This window comes from Zalophus californianus, chromosome 1 (genome assembly GCF_009762305.2).
Source record: "Zalophus californianus isolate mZalCal1 chromosome 1, mZalCal1.pri.v2, whole genome shotgun sequence".
In the NCBI taxonomy this organism is placed as follows: Eukaryota; Metazoa; Chordata; class Mammalia; order Carnivora; family Otariidae; genus Zalophus; species Zalophus californianus.
This window is the reverse complement of record NC_045595.1, coordinates 21,846,580-21,874,278: the sequence shown is the minus strand read 5'-3', so window position 1 is coordinate 21,874,278 and position 27,699 is coordinate 21,846,580. Positions and strand designations below refer to the sequence as shown.

General features: G+C 45.1%; 1 protein-coding gene across 4 annotated transcripts in view; it reads right to left on the bottom strand.

Annotated features, from left to right (window-relative positions):
• The window catches only part of CACNA1D (calcium voltage-gated channel subunit alpha1 D), a 296,432-nt gene that overhangs the window by 262,188 nt on the left and 6,545 nt on the right, over positions 1-27,699 (bottom strand). The gene's annotated exons all lie outside the window — the stretch shown is intronic.

Genomic DNA, 27,699 nt, shown 5'->3' with positions numbered 1-27,699 from the left:
GGAGAGGAAAAAAAGACCCAAATACCAGCATACAATAAAACCTTATGAATTGAATATTCCATAAATTACAAAGGAATGACAATCAGATAATTCATTCCCTTGGTGATAAAAGATAGTTTGCTAATAAAATACAAACGCAATTTAGCATATGGGAGGGTGTGACTTGTTTATCCCACTTAAGATAAAATATTTTCCAACATCTTTGATGCATTACTTCATACACAACAAATGTACTCTTCCATAGATGTTTCATACATTAATAAGCAGAAATTCTTAGCTGATCAGTAAAACAATTTCTCTTTCACCTAACACCCATTACTTTATGCTTACTTAAAAGTATGAAAACTAGAACTTTGCTGCTAGTCATGACAAATTAACTGGTACCAGACTATTCATTTTGTGAGGCCAGCACAACCCTGATACCAAAACCAGAGACATTCCAAAAAAAAAAAAAGGAAATTACAGACCCAATATCCCTCAAGAACAGACATCAAAAAATCCTTAACATTAGAAAGTTAAATGCAGCAATATATAAAAAGAATAATATAGCAGGATCAAGTGGAGTTTATCCTAAGAATAACATTTGGTTTAACATTCAAAATTCAATAGAATTTGCCACATTAATAGAATAAAAGAAAAATCATATGATAACCTCAACACATGCAGAAAAAGTATTTGACAAAATTCAACACCCTTTGTAACAAAAACTCTCAAACCAGAAACAGAAGGAAATTTTCTCAACCGGTAAGGACATGTATGCAAAACCAACGATTAACATTGTACTCAATAATGAGAAACTAAATACTTGCCCTCTGAGTTCAAGAATAAGACAAGGATATCTGCTCTCACTACTTCCATTTCAACACTGTACTGAAGGTCTTAGCCAATGCAACAAGGCAAGAAAAATACACCCATACATACATACTTAAATATTGGAAAGAATAAAACTGTCTTTATTCACAGAATGATTACATTCATATAAAATCCTCAAGAATCTTCAAATAAATACCAGAATCAGTAAATTGGACAAGGTGACAGACACAGGGCCAATACGTAAAAATCAAGTCTGTATATAATAGCAATAAATAACTGGAAGAGTTTTTTAAATTCCATTTATAATAGCATCAACAAATATTAAGTTTTAGGGATAAATTTAATTAAATATAATGAGGCCTCTACACTGATAACATTGCTGAAAGAAATTAGAGGAGATCTAAATAAATGAAGAGATACACTATTCAGTGATTGAAAAACTCAATATTGTTAAAATGTTTTTCTTCCCAGATTGACCTATAGATTCAACGCCCCCCCCCTTTTTAAGATTATATTTATTTGAGAGAGAGCACAAGCGAGGCAGGGAAGGGAGGAGGAGGAGCAGAGGGAGAGGAAGAAGCAGGCTCAGAGCCTGAGGCTGGACTCAATCCCAGGACCCTGGGATCATGATCTAAGCTGAAGGCAGACACTTAACTGACTGAGGTGCCCCTCAATGTCCTCTTAATCAAAATTCCAAAAGGCTGTTTTGTAGAAATTCACAGGTTGAGTCTAAAATCTATATAGAAATACAAAGGACCTATAATAGTCAATACAATCTTAGAGGGGGGCATGGAGAACAAAAAATGAGAGAACTTATACTATCTCATTTTAAGACAACAATAAAGCTTTGGTAATGAAAACAGTGTAGTAATGACATAAAGGTAAATAGATCGGTGAAAGAGAAAAGAAGGTCTAGAAATAGGCTATATTTAATATGGTCCATTGATTTTCAACAAAGTTATCAAAGCAATTCAATGGGGATAGGAAAGCATTTTCAACATATGTTGCTGGGAGAACTAGATATCCAATGGGGGGGGGGGGCAATGAACTTTGACCCCTACTTCACACCAGAGCGGGGAAAGAAATTTGAAATGGGACCACGGACCTAGATGTAAAAGCTAAATTATCAAGCCTCTAAAGAAAACAGTATCTTTGTGACTTTTCTCAGGACCTAGAAAGCATGGACCAAAACATTTTTTTTTAAACATCAAAGATTGATTTCAAAGTTAAAAGTAATAAAACTAGATTCCTCCTTCAACTATTCTGTAATTCAAACTCAAGTCTTCCTTTCTAGTTATTAGTATTTAGTATGGTCTGGCTGTGTATATTTGAAAACATTTCCAGAACGTTCTAAGACCTTTGGAAAGGAAAAAAAAGTTGTTGCATAGATTATACTTAGCATCATTGAAGAATACTCCCAAATATAGCTAAGACTCTAGCTTCTCCAAATTAAAGGACCACAGTTGGACAAAATAGAGACCATTCTTCAGGATTTACTCAAACAAACAAACAAAAAAAACAAAACCAAAAACAGGAAATGACAAATGTCAAGAGAAGAGAGGGGACTAATAAGATAAAGAATGGAAGTAATAAAAACAACAAAGATATAAGGTCTCTTTCTACAAGGTCTTTTACAACCATTCCCATGAAATATAAGGACGTTATTCCAAGACAGGAAGCAAGAGTGGACACAGAATGCCAGCTAACATATTCCTTGACCCCATCACACATTCGTCCAAATGTCATCTACCACACATGATGTTAGACACAAACAGCCAGTACTCTCCAGGGTCTATATGGAAGATGTGGAACTAGTTTGGTGGTGGGAGAAAACATCCCCTCTGCAAGGTAAAGGAAAAACATGCAATGCCAGAAGCTTCCAATTTCATGGAAGTCCTTTCCTAGGCAATGTCTTCTTTCCTTAGCTTTTATACTACTTCATTTCATCATGTCTCCAGGGCATCTCTTATCTCAGAATGTGCACTGCCCACCAGTAGAAATCAAAGTTTCTCAAACCCTTTTTACTCCAGGTGAGTCCTCAGGCCAAACTTGACCGCAGAAAACGGTCCTTTGGGCATTATTTCGAGTGAAAGAAGCCAGATATACAACAGTACATACTATATGATTCCATTTATAATGAAGCTCATGAATAGGCAAACCTTAACTGATGCTGGGAGAAGTCAAAATAGTGATTTCCGGGGGGGGGGGAGGGGGCGGTTCGGGGAAGTAGGAGTAAGCAAGGGCATGAAGGAGCCCTCTGGAGTGACAGAAATGTTCTAGACCTTGACCTGGGTGGTGTTTACATGGACATGTATATATAACAATTCACTGAGCTGTACACTTCAGATATGTGCCCTTTAGGCACCTCGTTATATATATGGCATACCTCAAAGACATCTGTTATTAATCTGTGCTTTGGTCTCAGATGCTGGTGTATTCTACTACACAAGACATCTTCACAGAGACATCGGCGTCCTTTAGACTAGCAATGTGAGTCAAGGCCTTGTGGGTCTTCACAGAACACCCATTCCTGATATATAAAGAGACCAGTCATCTGGCTTTAGTCTCAACCCTCGGTCAACCAGATGTTACTCACCCTAAAGCCCCCTAACAACTGACAAACCTGCCTCAGACAATCCTGCCTTTGCAGATTCTTGCGACCATCTTGCTCACACATGAATGAGACAGTAACAGACACTTATTATGCACAATGCAGTTGACTAATCTGGTCTACATTTTCAAAGGTCTTAAAATACATTATTATATTATGTCTTTTGGATAAGTCTCTAACAATAGTCTATTGGCTACTGGGCACACACTCGATTTCTCTCAAATAGTTAATGCCATCATTAATTATTATCCAATAGTTTACATAGTACTTTAGCACACAACGCTTTGAGGACCGTGGCTAGGAAGAGATGAGGTAAGTGTTCATGAATTAAGGACGTAGGGTTGAGTGATCTTTCACAGGAGTCCATCCTCCACGAGAAATCTTTACCTTTACCAAGATAAATGACAGACGTCAGTTAGGCCAGCTTTCCAGGTTCTAATTAGGAAGCTACTGACTAGAACTTTGAAATGTTATAAACTTGATTTGTGTTACTTCATACAACACAAATTGAGCTAATTTGCTCTAAGGACAGGAGAGGTTTGTGATACAGTCCCGATAAATCAGGCCAATGAACAAAGACAAGGGTGAAAGGACAATCATTCTTCAATAAATGAACTCAAGGTTTATTTCAAGGAACTACACGATGTGGTTCTCCAGTGAAATCCATCGGAAACCATGGTGGATAGCCCACAGATTCAATGAATTAGAAAGGCAAAAACACTCACTGGAGTAGCAGAATGCTACGGACATGGGATATCTGAGAAGATGCTGGCCACAGGGTCTGCCCCACAACTTTGCAGCCCTCTGCCCTTGGAGAAGTCATTCAAGCTCTCGAAAACATGGAACCGCCATGAATTATAAAGCACTATACTCCATGAGGGCTTTGAGAGCTTCCTAGCATCGCACCCCAAACTGAGTGAGTATAAGCATGGAAGATATTCAGAGATTTACAGAATGGTAACACCAAACTTCAGAGAGATTATCTGGCAGTACACCCAGTTCGTTTGAAAAATTAGGAAATAATAGCCACTTCTTATGGACGGTTTACTACGTCCCAGGCACTGTGCTTTATTCTTAGCACTTCACTTCTCACAAATCTAGGAGTTAGTTATCATTTACAAGTAAGGAAACTGCAGTGACGAAGTCAAGATGTACGCTGGGATCTTTCTCCCAAATCTGAAGTCTGTACCATCTCCCACTCTGCTAGATCAACCCGAGAGAGATTAAAACATGTTTATCTGAAAAACATGCCTAATTGGGGGAAGGGTGGGGTGCCATTGCACTAACTGCACTTATTCACCCTTATGCGCTTGAGAATTTCAAATATTAATCACCTAAGTTAGAAGGCTCTAAGTTATCTAATATTGGAGTCAAGGGCTTAATGCTCACCTGAAATACGTTTCCCACCCCATCCTGGGCCAGAGCAATGTTCTCAGGGGAGAAAAGATTTGGTGTCTAAACGCCTGGGCCAGCTAAAACCACATGGTAACAAGGCACCGTCCTCATTACAGAATCAATTCTGACTCGAGGGTAGGTGAGGTAGGAACACAGCCCCCAGTTCATCCTGCCCCAACAATGGTGCAGGCCATAGTATGAGCCTGACCCCTTTCCCCAATGATCAGTGCTTTCTCTCCATTCTCAGCCCAGGGCGTTAGGGTAGAGTTGGCTCCACTGGGTTCAGTGGCGAAGCATAGGACCAGGGCTTAAAGGGTTTCATGTGCCCCTGGCCACGTGACAGATTCGGATGTGCACATGTTGCAGCCTGGGCCAATGGGATGGAACAAGACTGACATGGCTGGACCAAGATGCTCATGCTCTCTTGCTGGAAGGTAGACGGATGCAGGCCTGGCAAGTGCTGACAGCCATTCTGCAGTTCCGGGGGGAAGCATGCCTGAGAATGGAGTCAACACACAGGAAGTGGAGGCAGGAGGGGAGAGAGAAACCAGAGCCTGAGGACTTCATTTGGGCTCCTGAGCTGACTCCAAATTTATCTCTGAACTGGTCAGTGATGGGAGACAATAAATTTCTGACTTAATCCAGCCTGTGCTGGGTTTGGACTCATTACTTGTGACAAGGGAGCACGCGAGTGCGCTGCGCGTGTGTGTGCGCACGCACGCACACACAACGGCTCACTAAAGAGTCATCTGCTCCCCCCTGAACTGTGAGCGCCTTGTGGTCAGGCATGGACTTCTCACTCCTGTTCATGTTCAGTGAGTTGGGACTGATCCTCAGCACATTCTGAGAGCTCCAAATATAGGAATTAAATAGGTCACTTCCAGGCTTTACAGAGCAAAAGTGACACCCAAAGCAGAAAATAACAAAAATCAGAAAACAACAACAAAAAAACAAATAGAGGGCAAAGCCATATACTGACCATTTATTCATCAGTTCAGGTTTATTCCCACTGTGTTCCCACCCCCACCCAAAAAGCTGCCATGTGTTAGGTGGCCCACTACCTACTCTTCATCCCAGGATCTTCTCCTCCCTAGGAAACAGCTTTAAAACAGCTTTAAAAACCTTGATCTAAACCTTTTATATATTTAAAAAAAATGGGGTAATGCTGAATACTTCAAGATCTCTAAAATACATAGAAATCACTAAAATCCTAGAAATCATCATATGGCCTGTGCTGAAAGTACCGGGTTTCTTACTTCTGATGCCCCTGAAAAGCAGAGAGTTGTGAGTTAGAGGCAAAATTTAAGACCTTAGTACAGAATCTATCCTACAGCTCATGGTGGAGGAAGGAACAAGAGTTGAGCCCTAAATTTTCAGCCCAGACTCCTTGCAGAGTGAGGTGAGGGTAAGACACAGAGCCATCTGCCCTATACTCCCTACATAATGAGTTTTGGAAACTTTCCTCTCCAAATGAACTCTTAAGTGCAACCTTACATATACGCACGCAGGAGGGCAGGGAGCTGCACCGCGGGTAACAGTGGGAGGGCACAGTTCCTCTCTCCCTGGTCTCTCCTCCCAGCTCCAGACCCTTGCAGCACCCCCAAAGGACCTTTGAGGCCCGCCCTAGTATCCTCTCATTGCTTCTCAGAAGACACAAAAAGCAAGGCATAAGCGGCAAATTAATACACGGTTGAAATTCATGGCTCGAGTGTTTAGAACCATTTCCATTTTCCTTGGCTGAAGAGGCCAGATACCCACAGGCTATGTGAAAAAGAAAACACAGGCAATGGTCCAAGTAATTCAGCCTGAACACTTACTCTGCTCCAACCAGAGAAACTCAGGTCCTAGGAAAAGATGAACAAGGAATTAATTTAGATGAACCCAAAACGGGGCTTCAAAGGCTAGGCAGACAGGTGCTCTGACCTGGGTCACATCCCTGTCCCGTGATCTTGTCCCTAGAGCCCTGTCCCTAATAAGTCACCTAAAAGTATAGCAGCTGAGCCTAAGACGTTTCAACCTGTTTTTAATATTTTTGTCCGATCTTTTGTAAACTGCATTTCTAGTGCTAAGCTGGTGCATAAATTTATCTTGTGGTTGTGCGTGCTGGTACAGCAGTCATCAGGCCTGCCTTTGAAAAGGACAGTCTTCCACCTCTGGAGCAAAAGGCAGGAAAGTTCCACTGTTAAGCGAGATATTCTGTATTTATGGCATGGAATTCCTTCCACAATTCCCTGCTTGCCCCTCACTGCTCTGGGACTCCTTCCCAGGATGTCCTTTTGGGATTGGTCTACTCACCGCCCAATTTCAGCAAAACGTAACCCTTTTTTTTTTTTTTAAAGATTTTATTTATTTATTTGAGAGAGAGAGAATGAGAGACAGAGAGCACGAGAGGGAAGAGGGTCAGAGGGAGAAGCAGACTCCCTGCCGAGCAGGGAGCCCGACGCGGGACTCGATCCCGGGACTCCAGGATCATGACCTGAGCCGAAGGCAGTCGCCCAACCAGCTGAGCCACCCAGGCGCCCAGCAAAACGTAACCCTTACTTTCTCAGCATAAATATAAAAGTCCTTCGGCTCTTATAAAGTTCAAAGGCAAAATGGACAGCTCTTCCTGCGGCGGAAAGAAAAATGAGCCCACTTCTTCTGGTCGCGATTTCCAAATCAGAATAGACAAAGATTCAGGACCACAGAAAAAAGAGGCCTCATACTTCCAAAAACCCATCAAAAGGGGTATTTTCCTGAAAAAGAGAACGTCCACAGATATTCACTAAATGAACATGTGGGGCCTGTCCCCAAGGGAGGACAGAGAGCACGTGGTCCTTGCCCTCAAGGTTCTTCAGTCTGGTGGACAAGGTTGAGCTCCACACCAAGTCTGTTTCCGAACACTTCGAGGTCAAGGACAGATGTCCCTGCAGAAAACAGATCCTGGAGACAGGCTGGAGAGACGGAATGAGGACCCGGGTGGCCCCACGTTAACTGAAAGGTTTCTTAATACTTTCTAGCGATGAGAGTGACAAAGGAGAGCTCATGGCAAGACCTAGTGCCTAATGAATTAAATGAATTCACGTCTAAGCCCAGGCAATGTCTCCAAGAAGTTGTTTGGTTTCTTTGTGTGTGTTTGAAATACCTGTCCCTCATGTCAATAAAGATACACATACGGCATGTGGAACATGCACGAGGCAAGGTGCCACAGGACCTGGAGTCTATGCTCAACTCTGCCACCACTAATTTGTTATGAGCCTGGGTGAATCCCTTTCTCCTCAGAGATATTCCCTACGCTCATTTCAAGTCTAATATTCCAGTTTGATACAAGCACATGGTCTTCCATCCTTTCACATAAAGCATTTCCTTTGAGACTGTTTGTGTGGCCCTTGTGACCTTGGGATCAGCGGCTCAGATGGCCTTCAGGTATAGGCACATTCCCCCCCCCACCCCCCCGCCACACACACACACACACACCAGAGCACTAAGCAGGACTAGCCAGAATCCGTCTTGTTATCATCTCAGGACACCAGGGTTCCAACCCTTCCTGCCTCCCACCTCCGCGTCACCTCGCAATCTTGCAAATTCTTGAGACCGACAACCTCTACGGGGAAGTACCCATCTGAAAGGCTACCAACCAATGCAGCCAAAAAGAACCGAACCCCAAAGTTCTTCAACCTCTTCCCCTTGTCCAAGAGTAGATCAATTTACTCTTAGGACTAACTTTCTAAGGAGGCACATACTCCTTTAAGCAACTTTCTGCTCTATTTCTGCAAGTCACGTCTATGGGCTGAGGTTAGGAAAGGCACTAGTCTCTTTACTGGCAACCAAATTCAGAAACTATGGAAAACAAGGGTCTCTGCCGGCAGGGCCCACAACCACTGATCTGAATAGGGGTTTTGCCAAGAAGCCCAGAGGCAACCACAGAAGTAGGAAGTTTGAGTGGCAGGTGGATAAGGAAGACCTGGGAGACAGATCAAGGCTGCAAGTCCAGGATGGCAGCCTGGGTTGGGCCAGGGACAAATGGTCAGTGGGCAGGGGACACAAACCTCTCCAGGCCAGTGCTGCTCAACAGTTCTGCTAAGCAAGCCTCCGGTGAGGCGCCTGGTGGCTCAGCTGGTTGAGCATCTGACTCTTGATTTCAGCTCAGATCATGATCTTAGTTAGAGTCCTAAGATGGGGCCCCACTGTGGGCTCTGCACTCAGCAGGGAGTCTGCTTGAAATTCTCCCTCTGCCCTTTCCCCTACCACTTGCTGGCTTGCTCTCTCAAATAAATTGAAAGAAAAAAGAAAGAAAGAAAAAAAGAAAAAGAGAAAGAAAAAAGAAATGCTCCCGGTGTGTGCTGTCTAATATGGTAGCCATATGTGAACAATGGAAATGCGGCTTGCACAACTGAGGAACTGAATTTTAAATTTCATTGGAATGAACTTACATTCTCATAGCCACACGCGACTTGTACATTCCAAAAAGCGCTGCTCTAAGCAATTCTCTCATACAGTGCACCCTCTGAGAGACAGGACCAAATTTCTGACAGGACAGAGATAAATGAACTGTGTCAATTATATCTCAATAAAGCTGCAGGGCGGGGTAGGGGAGAAGGACACACAAATGAACTATGGAGAAGCACCTTAGGGTCAGCACCCCCATAAGCAAAGAGCCTGTGTGCTTCGATGGAGAAGGGAGCTACCCACTTTCTTGCCCTACACACCTAACACACCTAAACTAAACTTCCTACCTTCAGAAACAGTAGTAGAAATGGAGGATGCACAGAGGTGAAAATCAGGAGATGAAACTTGGCCTGTGACCTTGAGGAAGACCCCCTCTCTCTGAGCCAGAGCATTCCATCACTAGGGCAAAGGAGCTGAACAGGCAACCTCAAAGGCCCTCTCCAGCTCTCAGATTCTAAGAATGTGCATGCCACTTCATCAAAATTAAGAACTTCTGTGCTCAAAGGACACCAAGAAGTAAATGAAGAGACAACCCACAGAGAGGGAAAAATGTTTGCAAATCCTATATCTGGTAAGGGACTGGTATCCAGAATATATAAAGAACTCCTACAACTCAAGTATAACAACGCATGCTGTTTCTAAACAAGATGACAAAATATAGAAGAACCTGAAAAAAACTGAGAGCCTGACTATATACACATAAAAACACAATTCATGAACAAAAAGCATGCATGTTAAATAATAGTTACCATTAAATGAGCAACTAGGTGCCAGGAATTCTATTTAAAAGACTCATCCGTATAACAAAGTAGATTTTATGGATAAGGAATCTGAGGCTCAAGATCACACTGCTAGTAAATGAAGGAAAAACAATTCAAACCTTGGTCAGTATGATTTCAAAGTCACAGTCTTTCCACAATGCTGTCCTTCACCACTGAGTTGCAGGGTAAGTCTTTGGAACTAAAAAAACAGTAAAACTCTTATTTCCTTCTCAAGTCTTATATTCAGAATTTATGTTCTCTGGTGGATAATTTTTATGGCTTTTTAAAATTGTAGGTTAATTGGGGAATATGTGCAGTTAATAGAGATTCTAATTAGACAAATGCCACATAAATACTAAAACCCTCAAATTGTGAGTTTTCTTTCTACCTACTAAAATATGTCCTAGATATATCTGTTTCATTCAAAACAAGCAGAATGCAGACCAGAGATTGTTAGAATGAGCTCTTTCTCCTCAAGTGGGAGAAAAGATCTGCCCAAAGCCTGCTAAGACTTGCCAGTTTTTGCCTTATAGCATGACTTCAGTTGTCTGAATTTTGATATTTTACCATTAAATGGCTATAGATTCTAGATCAAATGTAATTTAAAAAATAAGCATTCTCTACAATAATAAAATTACCCTAACTTTTTAAATGGACAAAGGGTTGGGGCACCTTGGTGGCTCAGTCATTTAAGTGTCTGACTCTTGATTTCGGCTCAGGTCATGATCTTAGAGTCATGAGATCGAGGCCTGCGTTGGGCTCCACACTGAGCATGGAGCCTGCTTAAGATTCTCTCTCCCCCGTTCTCCGCCCTCCCCTCTCCCCCACTCACACACACTCTAAAAATTTTTAAAAACAGGCAAAGGATCTGAATAGACATTTATCCAAAGAATATATACAAATGAAGCACATGAAAAGATACTCAGTATCATTAGTCATTAGAGAAATGCAAATCCACAAGGATATTACTACTTCACATCCACTAGGATGGCTAGAACCCAAAAGACAGTAACAAGTGTTAGCAGGGAGAAACTGGAACCCTCACACACCACTGGTGGGAATATAAAATGGTACAGCCACTTTGGAAAATAGTTTGGCAGTCCCTCAAAATGTTAAAGTTAACCATATAACCCAGCAAGTTCCACTCCCAGGAATATACCCAAGAGAATTAAAGACATGAGTTCACACAAACACTTGTACACCAATGTCCGTGGCAGCATTCTTCATAATAGCCAAAAAAAATGTAAACAACCCAAATGTCCAACAATTGAGGAAGGGATAAATCAAATGTGGCATATCCCTGCAGTAGAAAAGTATTCAGCCATAAAAAGGAATGAAGTACTGATACACGTTATAACATGGATGGATCTTGAAAACAAGCTTAAGTTTTCATAGATGGATTGCATATTACATAATTTATATAAAATGTCTGGACTAGGAAAACCCACAGAGACAGAAAGTAGCTTAGTGGTTGTCTGGGGCTGGGGCAGTAAGGGTTGGTGGGAAATAGGGAGTGATAGCTAATGAGTATGGGGTTTCTTTATGGGCTGATGAAAGGTTCTAAAATTCATTTTGATGATGGTTGCACCACTGCGAATATAGTAAAATCCCCTGAATTATAGAATTTAAAATGGTGAATTGTAGGGCATGCAAATTATAAAGTATGTACATGCCATCATACCATCTACTTAGCAGAGACCAGTTCTATTATTTATTGCCCCCAGGTCCCAATGCCAGGGGCCAGTGACCAGTGGTGGTCATGTGAACCCAGCCACAGAGCAATGACTTAAGTCAAAGATGCTCCACTTACAAACGAGGAGACTATTTTTAAAGCTGTCTTTGTTGTCTTGTACAGTTTCTTAGGCAGCCGGGGTGGAGCTCTTTGCTGTTGCTAAGATTAAAATGTTTAACTTAACTGGTATCAAAAGTACATTTTTTAAAAAAGGCAAGAAGAAAGAAATCCAGAAACTTACATCTTCGTCGTAGTCAAGCCCAAGGAGCCCTCCTGGGAACTGAATCCTGTCTGCTTGGGTAGAGCACCCGAATGACAGCTGTGAACAGTCACTCATTACATCTGTTCCCAAGGACCCTGATCATAACCCCCCAGAACCCCACAACAGTGTCCCCAGACTCTGGGGTAACATGAAAATGTGCCTTGCCCGGGATGCGGAGAGGCCTTTAAGAACCAGGCTCTTGTGGGGAGTGAAACATCTCACTTGACCATTCTTCTGGGGCCAAGGGCTAAAGAGCAGAGCCTAGGTGGAAGAATTCTTGGCATGATAAGAAAGTCTAGCAGATGGAGAGACTGCAGACTTAAGAAGAAGGACTGAAGCAGAGAGGCTGTTCTGTTTAATAAGCACACCAAAGTCATGTAAATAAGTGTCATTCCCTTGGAAGTACTAAGCTTGGGAAGCAGGACACCTAATTTTAGTAATATGGCCATTCCTCAGAACATTTCCAAAATGCCATTGTCTGACCCTCTTCGAAGCCCAGGACATTCCTCTCACCTCTCAAGATCCTCAAAGATAAGAAAACTGGGTTGAGGGTCGATGTGATTTTCTTACAAATAACCTTTAAGAAAAGGCTGTGAATAAGGTCAGTGATCAACCTCAACCACCCCATTTTTAGCCGGAAGCAAAGCAAAATGAAAAGCAGAAACTGGCTCTGGAAGCAATTCTGAAGACAAGCATTCCAGCATCACTGGGATGAGGGTGCAGTCCCAAGAATAAGTACTCTGGGGGGGGGGGGCACTGTGTTTTTCAGTGTGTGCGTTCTGATATTTTCACTAAGCAGTCTACCAAAGGGGGTGGGGGTGTCAGGCACATGTGCATGCTGTCATTCTGCTCCCAGGTTGGAAAGAGACACCCTCAGGCCTAGGTTAAGAAAACAGTCAAAGCAATTAAAGCAACCTCAGGGGGCCTGATGTAGACATAGTGATGCTTCATTAAATAATCAATCATTTACCAAACTGCCCGTGCCAGGAGGTGGAGGATAAGACCGAGGCAAGGCTGGGTCCCTGCCCACAAGAAGTTCACACTCTTGTTAGAAATCAGAGAACAGCACAAGATCAAACACAAGCAAGTCTGTGGGTCAGAGGACCCGGTTGCTTCCACCCCACGCACTGGTCTTGAACTTCCACAAAGAACACACCACCCGATCTCATTGTTCCAGCTTGAGCACACCGCGTGCACACCAGAATGAGTCAGGACCCACGCAGCAGAACCTCCAGCCTCAGATGACCACCCCGCTGCAGGCGGGGACTACACTCATCATTTCAATTTTTCATCACAGACCAAAGGAAGAGATCTAGGAACAGAGTGAAGATGTGATATTATATATACTCTATTCACACGTAGAACCAGGAAATACCATTTGCTTGCCTCTGGGGCTGGCTGGGTCACAAGCCTATCCATTACTAGGCAAAATCGTTTGTGGTTTGCATTTCATGAGCCCCGTGAATTCCACAACTCTCAAGGAGCTCAAGGAACAGTCAGGACTTCAAATAACAGCTGGTCTTTGAAAATCCTGAAGGGTGGGGGTGGGTCCCTGGATGTTAGATCCGATTGGTTTTGTTCTCTGCCCACACCTCAGCCTCCCCCCAGCACCACAGCATCGGTCACTGCGGCAGTGCTGGCGGGGGTGACTTTTCTTCTGTGCGGGGCCCACATGTGGCACTGGCATCACGGGGAGACAAGAGTGGATCTGGGACTCAGCCTTGCACTGCTCTCCGGTGGGATCCAAGGAAAGGTGAAGCCGGGTCCTCTCCTTAGAGTCACTCAGCCTACAAGAAGAACGTTGCTTTGTACGTGTACACTGCTTTCCAGACTACAAAACACTCTCACACACATCCCGTTGAGCTTTCACTCCCTACTTTATGACCAGGTCGGAAAGCAGGGATCACACAGAGAGCATGAAGTCAAGGCCACAACATCTGCCTTCGAATTCAGCGTTCTTCCCATGCCATGCCTCAGACACACAGCGGGGCAGAGCCCCGAAGCAGTGCAGAGTGACCACAGGACCTGTTTATAATCTCAGGGGCTTGGAGTAATTCAGTTAATCCCTCTGAGCTTCATTTGCCTTATCTGCACAATGGAAGTGCCAGTCCTGGTGGCCTGACTGGTTGGTGAAGACCAGACAAAATAGGTGGAAAATGCTCAGCCTGGTGCCAGAAATCAAAGGGTGCAAAGTGCAAGGCACAGGCCCTACGGGCTGACTGCACAGAGGGCTACACACACTCATCCGACACGTCAGTGTGGCTGCAAACACCAACCTCGGAGCCCCCAAGCCGTACTTGGTCTTTCTGCTTTCAGTCACTGAACACTATGAACACAGGCTCCCTGCTGCTGAAAACGCTGACCTCAGCACGTGGGCAAGCTCAGCTGCGGCCTCTCCACAGCACCACGTGCTCCGCTGCCGAGACCAGGCCCCCACACGCCTCTCTCTGGGCTGCCAGCAAGCCCCGAGCTAGGAGCAGCCACCAGCCCCTAGCTGAAAACAGGCAAGGGTGTGCCCCTCCCCCCACCGCCATGCACTGGGCCACAAGGGCCAAGAAGTGCGATGCTCACAAGAGAGCACAGGGATTTAGCAGGCATGGCTTGTAAGTGGGATTTGAAACCCCCCACAGCACTCCAGCAGGGGAATTCAGAGGGTCCCCCCATGCTCAGACACTGCTGACCCTTGAACTTCACTGGGAAGAGCCCCTCCCTTGAGAGCATTCCTGACCAAGTAAACAATGTCTTTGATAAACTGCAGCTCACTCATGCGTTCTTTTATTGACTCCTCACAAAGTCTCCATGCTCCATAGGAGACAAGTATTATCATCCCCATCTGTAAGATGGGGAAACCAAGAACAACAGAGGGAAGAGAAGGTGTTCAGTCACAAAGCTAGTGAGCAGAAACCTGGGACCCAACTCTAGCTCAATCGAGCTCAATCCTCTGAAGTCTCTGCTCTCCGAAAGACAAGACAGGCTGAAGACAGGAAGATGGGGAGGCGGATCCGGTCATGCCCCCAAAAGCACGAACAAGTGAGGCCTGAGGTAGAAGGAAGTTAACGGCGCAGCACCTGAGGTTCAGAGGGTTCCCTTGCCAAAATCACTTTTCATCCTGTCAACAACGTGAGGCAAGTATCCCCTCACTAGTCCCATGTCACAGGTGAGGAAATTGAGGCCAGGAACCACATGGCAAAGAACCAGGGACAGCCAGGGTTCTAGTGAGCCTTAGTTCTGGCAAGTCCAGTCCCATCTGTAGGCCTCGGTCTCCTACCTGAACGACAAGCGGCCCAAGAACACAGCACGGTGGGAAAGGCCAGAGAGGTCTGCATCCTACCTCACCGCCTCCTGGCTGTCAGACCTCCCACCCTCCCTTGCCCCAGTGAGGCTGCCTGCTCTGTAAAGTGTGAGCAATACTCACAAGGTAGCCATGAGAATGAAATCAGATGCCCTGGTGGGAGCACCTCCAGGGTGCTAGTGATGGTTGTTATTCCTATTCTGACATCACCCAATCTTCCTGTCTGTGCAACGGCAGTCAGGCCAGCACTCTTGATACCTGTTTTGCTCCTTAGAGCTTGTTTTCTTTCCTCTTCTGAGTAACACTGAAATCAAGAGATGGCCAGGGGTCTCCCACCTGAGCCGAGCAGGAACAAGGCACAGCTGATAAGCAGATCCCTAGTTAGCCGAGAAAGCAGTCTGTGCCAACACCCCCAAGCCTCATGGGAGGTTGTTGAGCTCTGGACTTTTCTACCCTGCCTCAACACGACTCACTGTGTAGAGGCAGGCTTCAGCCTTCCCAGCTGTGGTAGAATCAGATCCTGACCATTCAATCAGCCCCTTTTCTTTCCTCAGTGTTCCCAGGGAAAGAAGCAACTCTTTTCTGTTGCCTAAGCAAAGGCAGGGTATGGTGCTGGCCTAGGTCTTCCTCCTGCTAACTTCTTTTGGGGAGGCTAACTTTCAGGCACTTCCTCATCAGGGCCACCCAACACCCTCCAGAACCACTACTATTTTAGGCTGGGTCAGTCTGGTGAATCCACTTTCCATAGAATGGCTTTGGAGAGCAAACCCCCAATATAGCAAACCACCTGGGAAACTTCTCTGGTGTGGCCCACCCAATCCCCATTCTGCCACATCCTCACCAAGTCAGGAGCAAGTAGGTCTGTCTTCCCAAGCCCCAGCTTCTTCCTTGGGCTCCAAGGCTGAGGACAGCCGTCCCTACTTCACATGACTGTGCAGAGGCTTAAGGACATGTCACTGTGACTCAGTCATAGGGACAACTCACAGTGACTCCATGTTTTCTAGGAGCCAGGATCTGGGCTAACCCCTTTAAGCCACTTTATTTCCTCTTTTACCAAAAAGGCACAGATTTGGTGAGAAAAAACAGCTTGCTTGTCACAGGCGGTGAATGGCAATGCTAGGGACTAAACCCGGTCTGACTCCAGAGCCCATAACCCTAACTGCTTCATCCTACAGCTGGCCCGTGCTCAGCACAAACCTCTGACCCACACCGTAAAAGTTTCTCGCACTTTCCACTTGCAGGTAATGCTTTTCAAGAATTAAAATGCAATCAAATCTACTTCATACCCAAATTTAAACTTCTCCACTCATTTCCATTTTAACTGGGTGATTCAGAAGGTTGGCAGAGGGCTATGGGGGGTTGGTAAAAACCTCCATCCACCCTGATTCTCTCCAGCCACAGCCCCCACCTGGAAATGCCTCCAGGTGGTGGGAATGAGGGGGCATGAAAAGTTTTTCTGCCAGTCCCCCCCAAACCTAGGTTCCAAACCCCAACCAAAATCATGAATGGGACACCTGCCCCGAAGACCCACCTGGATGTTCTGACACCGCTGTGCCCCTTGGCTTCATCCTCCTTTCCTTCGCATTAAGATGGCATCAGCATGAGCCTCGGCTTCCCCTCACAGCCCAGCAGAGGGGTGTGGGCGCTTAAGTCAGAAAGCCCTGCTGTGAGCCCTAGCCCTGCCAATTCCTAGGTCTTGTAGCCTTGTGTAAGCAATTTAGCCACTCAGACAGAGCCTTTTCTCCTCACCTGTTCAATGAGGACTCCTCAGGTGTTTATGGTAAAGATTAAATGAGAATGGAAGGCTAATATGGATAGGGAACCCCCCAGCTCAGGAGACATCAGCCATGAGCTAGTAACAAAGGCAGTGATCTCCATGCCTCCAGTGACTGTCAAAAGGCAGGGACTATGATCCACACTAGACCAAGGTAACAGAGGAATGGCTGGTGCTCTCCTGCCCTCCCACAGGCCAGTGCCCTGACTCTTTCCACAAAATAACGTGGCTATGTATGGCCAAATGATTCCTGCATGTTGGTACGCATGAAGAAAGAGAATAATTTCTAAAATAAAACAGGAAAAGGAGTGATCAAAACTCTCTTTGGAAAGAGAAACCAAAAAAAAAAAAAAGTCAAGGAGAGAATGAAAAGTCCACTGAATGTCCAGCATGCTATGAAGAGGCATTCTTTTGCCATCTAATGTCCCGGCTGTCCCGACGGCCCCTGGTAGTCCCAGACCCTGCCCAGTCAGGGGGGAAGCGCCTGGCTTCACGTCAGGAGTCACAGCTGTAACTGGAGGGCGTGGGATGAGACAGACTGGGAGACAGGAGACTGGGCCTAGGTCCCCACTTGGTTCCTCTCTCACCAGGGGACCGTGGGCAAGTCAGCTGCTGCGTCTGAAAGGAACACATCCATCCAAAGGTCTCTGGGGCCCTTTCCAATCCCACCCTCAGCCAGTCTGTGATTCACATCCAGCACCACTCCGGGTAAATGAGAACAGGCCATCTAACCTACCTACGGCAGCCCCCCGTGGTTTTCCCTGCTGTCGGCGAGCTTCCTGGCTGGCCAAAGGAACATAGAGCGGCACCTTCTCTACGCTGACCACACTAGGTCCCCCCAACCTGTCCTTCTAGAAAAAGAGCTCTCCACCACCCACCTCTTACCAAACTCTTGCTGGATGTCACTACTTCCTGGAATTCTAATTCAGAACTGTAGACGTTTTCATTTCATTTCCTCCTGATAAAACCTCCGAAAAGAGCTTTAGATTGATTCACTATTAATTTCGATTTCAACAATTCAGAATTTGTGAAAGCCCGAAGAGAAGTTCATTTTTGCATTATCGTGAAAAAAGGACTAAAGGGGCTAATTACTGGCTGGTTTTGTACAATTTAAAAGCAGTCATTTAAATATAAACAGTCATTATGCTCAACTGTTATCTATTTACTGAAGAGCATTCAAGGGTGTCCTTTTAAAAAACATATTGGTCACTTCCTCACTTCACGTCAGAGTAAAATAATAAACCACATCTCTTCAAGCCCATGAGGGCTTTGGAGGGGTTCTCTGCACTAATTCATAGTATCCTTTTATATTCTGACTTAGGACAGGAAGCAAATGTGTTTAATGGCCTCTATTTCACACATAATAAACACTCAAAAAAGTACTTTATGCGTGATTTCACGATAGCTGTGTTAAACTGTTTTTCCAGCTTCCCAGCTTTACTTCTCTAGTAATTTATATAGTCAAAAAGCAAAGCTCTCCTAGAACATAGAAGCGCCTTCCTTACGCCACAGTTCAATGTTGCGCACTCACCCTTTAAACTACGAAGCCAGAGACCATCTGCTGGCAGGGCATTTCTGACTCTTTAACAAAAGCACAGCGATGACGGGGCTCGCCATGCCCCACAGTGTACTTTGTACAAGGACCCATGCTGCACGTTCCTCCTTGGATTCGGTTCCTAAAAAGTGATTCTCTGAATGAATGCAGCTGCTTCCCATTGTTGAGAGGAGAAAAGCCTTGTAAGTTAGGATGTGCCTCCTTTGGCCACCACGGCTGGAAATCCTAAAGGCCAAATCAGTGCCCAGGTGTTGGCAATCCGTTAGCTTCCAGCCCCCGGGGCAGGGCTACTTTGTTTTGATTCCACATTGCCCCATCTCGTATCAACTTTCCTTTTCTAAGCCACCTCAGAGCTTTTGAAAGGAGGGGCGGCGGAGGGGGGGGGGGGGACATAAACCCTCTCATAAATATCATAACAGCAAGATTTTACTATGTGTGAAAATAAATAATTAATAACCAAAGAACATGGGACAGTAGAAACAAAGCAGGTTACATATTTTTCTTCCCCAACGGAAAGGAACATAAAGGCAGTGTTCATCTCGAACTGTAGCAAGCAAACACTCCAAAACGAAGAATCCATTTTTGGGTAAAGAACTTACTTACCTATTAGCTGCCTAGAATGAATGTTTCACTTGAAAGCACTACCGTACCAAACCTGTGGCAAAGTACTTACTCCGAAGGAAGGGGAAGAATAATAAGCTTTGGGGCCTTTCATCTGGATCTGTGGTTTGAAAGAGATTAGGAATCTAGTGCTCAGGGTCTGTGGACTTTCCGCTCTAACCAGAGGCTCTGGATGCCTACCAAACATCCAAGAGGAAGGCTGAACCCTACTCCCAAAATTTCCCTTCGCATAGCCGAAGCTAGAAAACACATGAGGTCACTCATCAGAATTAAATGACAGCAGATCTCAAGGAGATGTGGGGGTGGGAGTTTAAACCGATACAAGCTTAGTGGAGGGCAACGTGGCAGTAAGGAAATTAAAAATGTACTGTCCTCCCACCCAGAGAGCTGACTCCTGAGTACTTATCCCAGAGAAATGTTTCCTTGTGTGCACAAAGAAGAGCATACAAGGATAGTCAACACGGTACTGTTTGAAATAGCAAAACTTCAGGAACTCACCCAAATGCTCATCAGAAAGAGAACCAGTCAACCATGGCATACTCATACAGGGAATATTTTATACCAGCACGAAGTTGTTAGATCTCTACGTAGACATGGTAAGATCTGTAAGATACATTACGTGGGGGGAAAACGAAGCTATTTAACCCATGTGTTCTGTTCCCATTGGGTAAGATTTAAAATCCCCAAACTGTAGAGACACACACTTCAAAATGGACAGGCACAGACACAGTGAAAAGCAGTTCTGAAAGGATCACACCAAACTGAGGACTGATTAGAATGAGCTGGAGGGGTAAAAAGGGGCTGTCACTTGATACTGTTTTCATTGGAAGAATCCATTTGTGCAAACCTTGAATGATGACTGGTTGTAAGAATGCAAGATATGGAAAATAAAGAGGGTAGCTCTCTGACCCTGTGTGGTGGGCTTTCCTGGGCAGTGAGCCACAGTGGCTCAAGCTACACAAGTCAGGGACACAGGAACCTGGTGTGCCCTGCAGAGCAAGTCTCAGTAAAATATCTGCTGAATAATGGTGCCTTGACTTCCTGCCTCATAAACAAGGGTCCGTACGGCTCTACAAAATTATCTGTGAGCACGTTGTGCTAGACTTCCGCATGTACATAGGAGACAAGGAAAGGTGGGAGCTTTCCACCCAGCCTGCTTCGAGGCCCCCCCTCCTTCCCTGGGTCCACCTGCCAGCCTCATTTTCCCTGAGCAGCCTGCAGCCTGCCTTTCCTCCCTCAGTTTAGCCTCCCATTTCCCTCCAGCCTGCCCCTCAAGGTCACTCATTCAATATTTTCAACAGATGTCCTGTGATTTCTAGAATTACCACTCAGCCAATAGGGAGAAGGGTAAAAAATTGGCAGAAAGAATTGCTTGGGGGTTCATTTTCCCCAGACTGGGCAGTGTCTGGGGCCCTGCTTAGTGAAAATCACCAGAAGGCTTCACCCTTCAAGGTGTGTGTCAAAAACACCCATCCATCCATACACCCAACCACACTTCCCACTGACAACACACAAACACACACACACACACACACACAGGACTAGTCACCTCAGGCAGTTCCTCATTCAGCCCAATCTTCTGTTTTGCTCACTATGTCTTCCTCCCCACCAAGCATGACCAGCTTTGCCGGTCCCTCCACACTGCCTTACCATCCACAAGCACCCCAACTGTAGGCACTCCAATCCCACTTGAATGAAAAAGGGAAGACACCTTCTGCCACTTTCCTGACTTTGATCACATGGGCAGAACAGGACTTCGGGGGCATATCCTGTGCTGTTGCTGGCAGAGAGCCCCTGGGGTCTGAGCACAGTAGAAGGCAGAAGCAGGAAGGATAACATCTATTCCTGGATGACCTGCCAATCTCCCAGCCCCATCCCCACCCCACTGCCAGGACAAAGGACACCAACCAACATCCCTTCCCTTGGCACCACATCCAAGCAACAGTAATACCTCATGAGGTCCTTCCCCATAGCTCAAGCACTACACTTCCAGAGCTTCCACAATTTCTTTAGGGACCTTCTGAGGGGAGGAGCTATTGGGGGGGTCTGTTCTGGATCCCCAGCACCACCACCAGCATTTAATGAGACATAAGGATCTCCAGGGCTGAGCAAGTTGTCCCCTCTGATTCTGGAACTTCTCATATTCTGCAGACAGTTAAAAATTAAATTCTGATGAGAAAGGTCAAAAAAAAAAAGAAAGAAAGAAAGAAAAGAAACTACCCACAAATCTGCCACAGGGGTTTCTTGTTTCTCACATAATCATTTTTAAAATACTGAGCTGAGGTTAAGGAAGGAATGCATCTCCCCACAGACCCTCCCCCGGATGGGCTAAGGGGGACACACACTTCAGACGTTGTGTGAGGCAGACCCATGGTGGGCTGGCTGGACTCTGCCAGAGACATCCGAGGGCCAGGGTGCAGGATGGCATCCTGACACCCTCTTGTAAGCCCCCTTTCCAGCTGTCTCTGATAGGATTTCTACCCCTTGGACTTCTCAGTTAGCTAAGTTAATAAATCACACAAACACACACACATACACTTTTTTTTTCAACTAAGCCAATTTGAGTTGTGTTTCTGCAACCCGTAACCCTACAAGGGCTGGCTAATACACCAACATATCCAAATATCTGCACTCTAAGACCAGCTCATTTTTAAAGAGTCTGAGAGAGGAAGTTCCAGTATTCAAGGTATGACTATAAAACAATGAGATTTGATTTTACAAGAAACCAACCAAAAGACTGGGAACCCTTTTGAAATTCTTAAGGAACTTTAATAGTAACAGATCTGAATTCTTTAAGAGCTGGCTTTGGTCTCTGAAAAACTGTCAATACCCGATCAAAGTCCATTCAGTAAAAGATGGAGCCCCATAACTTGTTCTTTTTCAAAATGAGGTTAAGACTAGAAAAGACATGTGATTATTTGTGCAGCACATAAACTGGCTCACGTTTTATGATTAGGAAACCAGCGTTGGGTAAAGCCTTACTACACAAGTCTATCTACTCTGGTCATCTTGCTGCTTTCCCTCCACCCATCCTTCCAAGAACTGTGAGGTTCACACTCACAAACAGTGCACATACAACACCAAACACAGAAGCCAGCTTACGACGTCGGGATCCGGACACAGAAGCAAGCTTCTGAGCTAGGGATTTGAAAAGTATCAACAAGTACTTGTCTTTCTTCCTGCTTCGGATATAAAGAGTTAAATTTGCCAAGAAAGGCATGATCCTGAAATTAAAGGCAAACTCATTAATATCAGACAACAAAAGTCAGCCTCTCAGGCAATTATTAATCATTAGCCAACTGTTGAAAATTAACTACTGATCCATAAGGACATACCGTGAAGCCCTTGTACAGCCATCCATGTATTTATTCCCATTCCGCACCCATTTCCTGGTGCCTACTGTGCACCAGTCACAGGGTTAGTTCCCAGCACTGGGAACTAGACTAATCAGACACCAGCCTCTGTCTCCGGGAACTCATATGCTGGTTTCATCCAAAGTCATTCAGCTAATGAGCCAAAGACCCCAGAGCGCATGTGCAGAACCACCACCCACCAAACCACTCCCCGTAGCAGTTATAAAAAGAGGCGGAAAAGGGCAAATGAACATAAAAAGGAGAGTTTACCATGCTTACAGGAGGGCAGAGGGAAAACCAGTACTTAAACTCAGGCAGGTGGGGTGGGAGGCAGAAGTGGATGAGGCTCAGGGGAGGCTGAGCTGAGGGGGCAGCACAGGAGCTGTGTCCTAGAACAGACAGAATCTAGTCGGACAGAAATAAGAGCACACATGAGCAAAGACAAAGAAAGACAACAGAGCAAAGATACACTGTGCGGAAGGTACAGAACTAAAACCCACCTTAGAGGCTAAGCCCAATGAACCAAGTTATGAAACCATGTTTCAGTAAGTCCCCCTATGCGCAAAAACTGTGAGATGCCAAAATACAGGACCGAGCAGATCCAATGAGCTCACTTTGTAAGCCCAGGAAACACCTTGCATTGGGATCTCAGCCGTGGAAGAGAGAAGGCAAGCAGAGTACTCTGTCCCATAACATTCCTGGCCATTGTAAGACACCTTACAATGGTCCCACTGCCAAGAGGCGCCCCCACCCCTTGGCTACTTCGAGCAAAAATGTGCTAGATGGCTCAGCTCTGACACTCGGCTCCCGGGGCTCCTTCAGCCAGAGGAGTTCGAGAAGCAGAGTCACAAGACCCGAAGCTTTTCAGGAACAAGCACTTACAACGTCCCACCAGCTCCCAGCTAAGGACCTCCAAGGAGTCCACAGAGGGACCTGCCACCCAAGGAAATCCTGAATACAGGCCAGAGGAAAGAAGGGGTGAGGCTCTTCTCCTGGCAGTCACAGCAACAACATGTGTTTACTGAACAGCTACTTCGTACCCCCCAGTGATTCCAAAATGATTCACTAAGAATTGTATTCTGAAGATGCTTGGTAAAATCGAGATAAGACATGCACATGAGGAACTAAAACATAGGGTATCTTGTATGTGAAGGGTCACGAGAGAGGTTTGGATAAGAGCATTCCTTCAGATCAGGGTGGGAAAAGCCGTCATGGAAGAGACAGAGTTTGAGACGGTTCCTGAATTCCTCCAGGGGCCAGACTGGAAGAGACACTACAAGCAGAGAAGAGGCTAGAAGGTGGGCAAGAACACGGAAGGAGTGTTTAGGAACTATGGGTGGGCAAATGGGGGGGGGCACTGCTGGGAAGGAGGGACTCAGAAAGCTCAGACAGCCCAGGAGGACCTGGCCACGCTACAGGGGTGTGGATGGGGAGGAAGATGCGCAGGGTTCTGCAGGGGCAAAATGTCAACGGGCTAAAGAAAAAAAAAAAAAAAAAACAGGCTGCAACGACAAGAGGAGGAAGGGGGCGGGAAAGGGGTCAAAGACTCCATAAAAGTTCCTGCTGAATTAAAGGAGAATTTCCAGAGCCCCTGGTAGAAGCCACCGTGCCTGATAAAGGGGTCGAGAGGCCTGGACCACAGGCCTCACCCTCCGGGGCTGGTGTCATTTGCAGATATCAGGAGAGGTCCAAACGGGCAGATGAGCACCCCGATGTGGGATGGTTCTAATTGGAGGCGACTGGGCACTACAGACCGCGGCGCTCAGCCTGGGGCCGGGGAGCACCAGGAGCGGGCAGGACAGACAACTTTAACCGCATCCATCCACCTCTGAGACACTGAAGTCTGGGAAGCCAAATAGAGCGTTCTTCAACAGTGAAGCACAGGATTGTAAGCAGCCCCCCTTTGATGCTCTGGAAAGCAGAGCTCCCCACTGCTCCCCACCCCGGGCTAAGAAGAAATTAAATAAATGATACACACTTGCAATAAGTGGAACTGAGGAGCTAGTGTTATAGACTGAGCCAAGAAGGGTCTCACTGTGGGAACTCAGTTGTACCGTTTCCATGGCTTCAACCTCCACTAGTCCCTGCAAGTCCACAAAAGAAACTGCATAGAAATTTGATACTGTTTATATTTAAAAAAAAAACAAAAACCTAACCCTGGGAAAACTTGCTGCCCCCAAGGTAGTCTCCAGACTCCCAAAGCTGGCTCAGTTACAAGCAACCCAGACCAAACACACATTGGCCCGATGGGGATGGCCACCTTTCTTACCCGATAGAACTAATCGCGTCACTACAAATGACCTGTAAGAGGCAGACACAGCTTGGCAACAAAGCAGGCTCTAAGGGTTCAACATACACATTTCCCACAGAGCTACGAAGCAAAGAAAACCACCAACTCCCTGACACGTGCAGCTTTGCAACCCATATCGGTCTCTGCCCTTCGATTTGCCATTCACGTTAACTGAAAGGTATTTACTACAGATGAAAAATAAGCTTCGTTCGGCCGCCTCTAAACCGATCCCAAAAATAGAGCAATCACTTTGGTACAAAATGGGTCAAATGTATTAAAAAAAAAAACCTGGCTCCCTGGCGGGAGCACTGACATGCCATGGGACCTTGCAAAGAGTCAGGGGGAAATCCACAAAGATCTTCCCTTCCCACAGTGGGAAAGGAAATATTTAAAGAGTCAAGCAGAGAATAAACTCCTCTGGCCACGTGACCATCCAAGTGAAACAAGACAGAAACTCAAATGCTATGAGTTTCAGAACAGTGAGAGGTCAAAGGAGTATATGTTGGTTTTTAGAAAGGCCTGCCTAACGAATACACTGCCTCCCTCCCCGCCCTTAAAATACCACTGTTTAAGAATTGTTAAGAAAGCATCCGCTAGGGAGGGATTGCAAAGGAGAAGAGAGATTTATCCATTTCGTATATTTTATTCCCTTACTCATTAGCTGAGAAATCCAAACGGTCTGACGGCAGATATCAGTGCCCTGAATTTCCCTGGGAAAAATCAGAATATTAATTGGCTTACACACACAGCTACATTAATTATTCCATTGATCTGAATTAATCTCCCTTTCTGAAAGGTATTTATTTTCTAAGTTTGTTTAATCATGTTCTCTTGAGCTACAAAAAGCAACAAACTGGGTCACCATCCACGTTGTTAAATTTGGTAACAAGGCTGACACCATCTGTGGTCTAGACTCTGCTGATCCATCCCCATTGATGGGGGCTTTTCGCCACTTCTGCTCTTCCTTTAAAATGATCATCTAATATCACGTGTCCACGACCAAATCAGAAGCTGTTTAAAATATCCCAAAGCACACAAATCACCTCTAGCATAGCATAAATCCACACTAGTGGCAAACGTGTATATGTGTATCCAACTCCTGTTGAGTTATATTTTCAGTAGCAATACCCAAAACTTTTTTACATTCTCTAGAAATCAGACTATAAAAGCCCAAATATGAATGGACATCATGTTCTACCTGACATATCCCACAACATTTTACACAATATGTAACATGAAATCCGGTATATAAACCATTGAGGCTAAAATCACAAAAGCATAACTTCAGTATCTTCAGAACCCAGCAGAGCCCCCCCACCACACACACACACACCAGTTCTGCCTTTACACCACTCACTTAGTTACAAACAGCCACCCTACTCAAATACAGCTTCAACATGGGAAACCAGAAACAGATGAATCTAGCTAAAAGAGGAGAGAGCAGGGGTGCCTGGGTGGCTCAGTCATTAGGTGTCTGCCTTCAGCTCAGGTCATGATCCCAGGGTCCTGGGATTGAGCCCCGCATCGGGCTTCCTGCTCTGCGGGAAGCCTGCTTCTCCCTCTCCCACTCCCCCTGCTTGCGTTCCCTCTCTCACTGTGTCTCTCTCTGTCAAATAAATAAATACAATCTTTAGAAAAAATAAAAAAATAAAAGAGGAGAGAGCAAAAAAGAGAGAGAAAGAGCTCCCTGTTACCCAGCATTGGCCCCCCTGCTCCACCTGCCTTTCTGCACAGCCTCCCCCAAGGAGGATGCTACACTCCAGAAAAATCCTGACATGGCTTCTGAATCATCAAGAAAAGATTACAGAATGTCAGAGGTAAACACGATCCCAAGTTATCTTCTTATCCAGCTCCCTTGACAAGTGGGTGAATGGCAACACAGAAAGGATTTGGGAAATGCCCCCCAAAACACAGCTAGTTGTCCCAGCTCGGTGGGACAAGCTCCTAGTCCCAACTCTGGTGTTCTTTCGGGCTCTTTTTCTTTTTTCTTTTTTTTTTTTTTTTTAAACTATATCAACCTTTCCCCAAGGAAGTTTCATGAAACACTGGTTTCGTGATGTGTTCTGCCAAAAAACTGTTTGAAGAATCCATGACCAATTACTTTTGGGACTAGCTGAGTTAAACAAAATGAAACTAGTTTTTTAACTACAGACCTTCCCGGAGCTCTTACTGAGCTAATGTGCACTATAAATCTCTAAGAGGGCAATGAAGTATGTGGAAGTATCCCAATTTATTTAACCCTAGAACCATTTTATCTTGGGATAAAATGGATCTTCATAGGATACTCCTAGTGGAATACTACACTGTAATCTCCAAATTATGTTCCATGTAGATCTATTCATTCTGTTGTATTCTGATGCTCTAAAAATGAATAGTTCATGTACAAAATGTATGATAATTCTCTACTTACCAGAGAAATTGACCAAACAAAATACCCACCACTCCTAAATAAACACTGGATTTAAAAAAAAAAAAAAAAAGGCAGCTAATATTATCCAGAAAAGAATGGTAGACAGCAAAAGCCTATATGGAGAGAAAAGTTATTTTAAAATCTGCTACAAACCTCTTCCATAAAAAAGTGCCACATCTATTAATGCAAGATTCATGTCTTTAAACACTTTCATTCAGTATAAATTTGAGAATACAGGTCAGAGGAAAAAAAAACAACACAAACAAACCCACTGTTGCAAAGCTTTAGGAAACATCACATGCGTATCTGTAAACTTCAACCATCCAGAAAGCCAGCTGCCAGTTTAAGTAGAGAGGAAAATGATAACCACACATCAGGACAAGCAGGAACTCTAGCACTTAC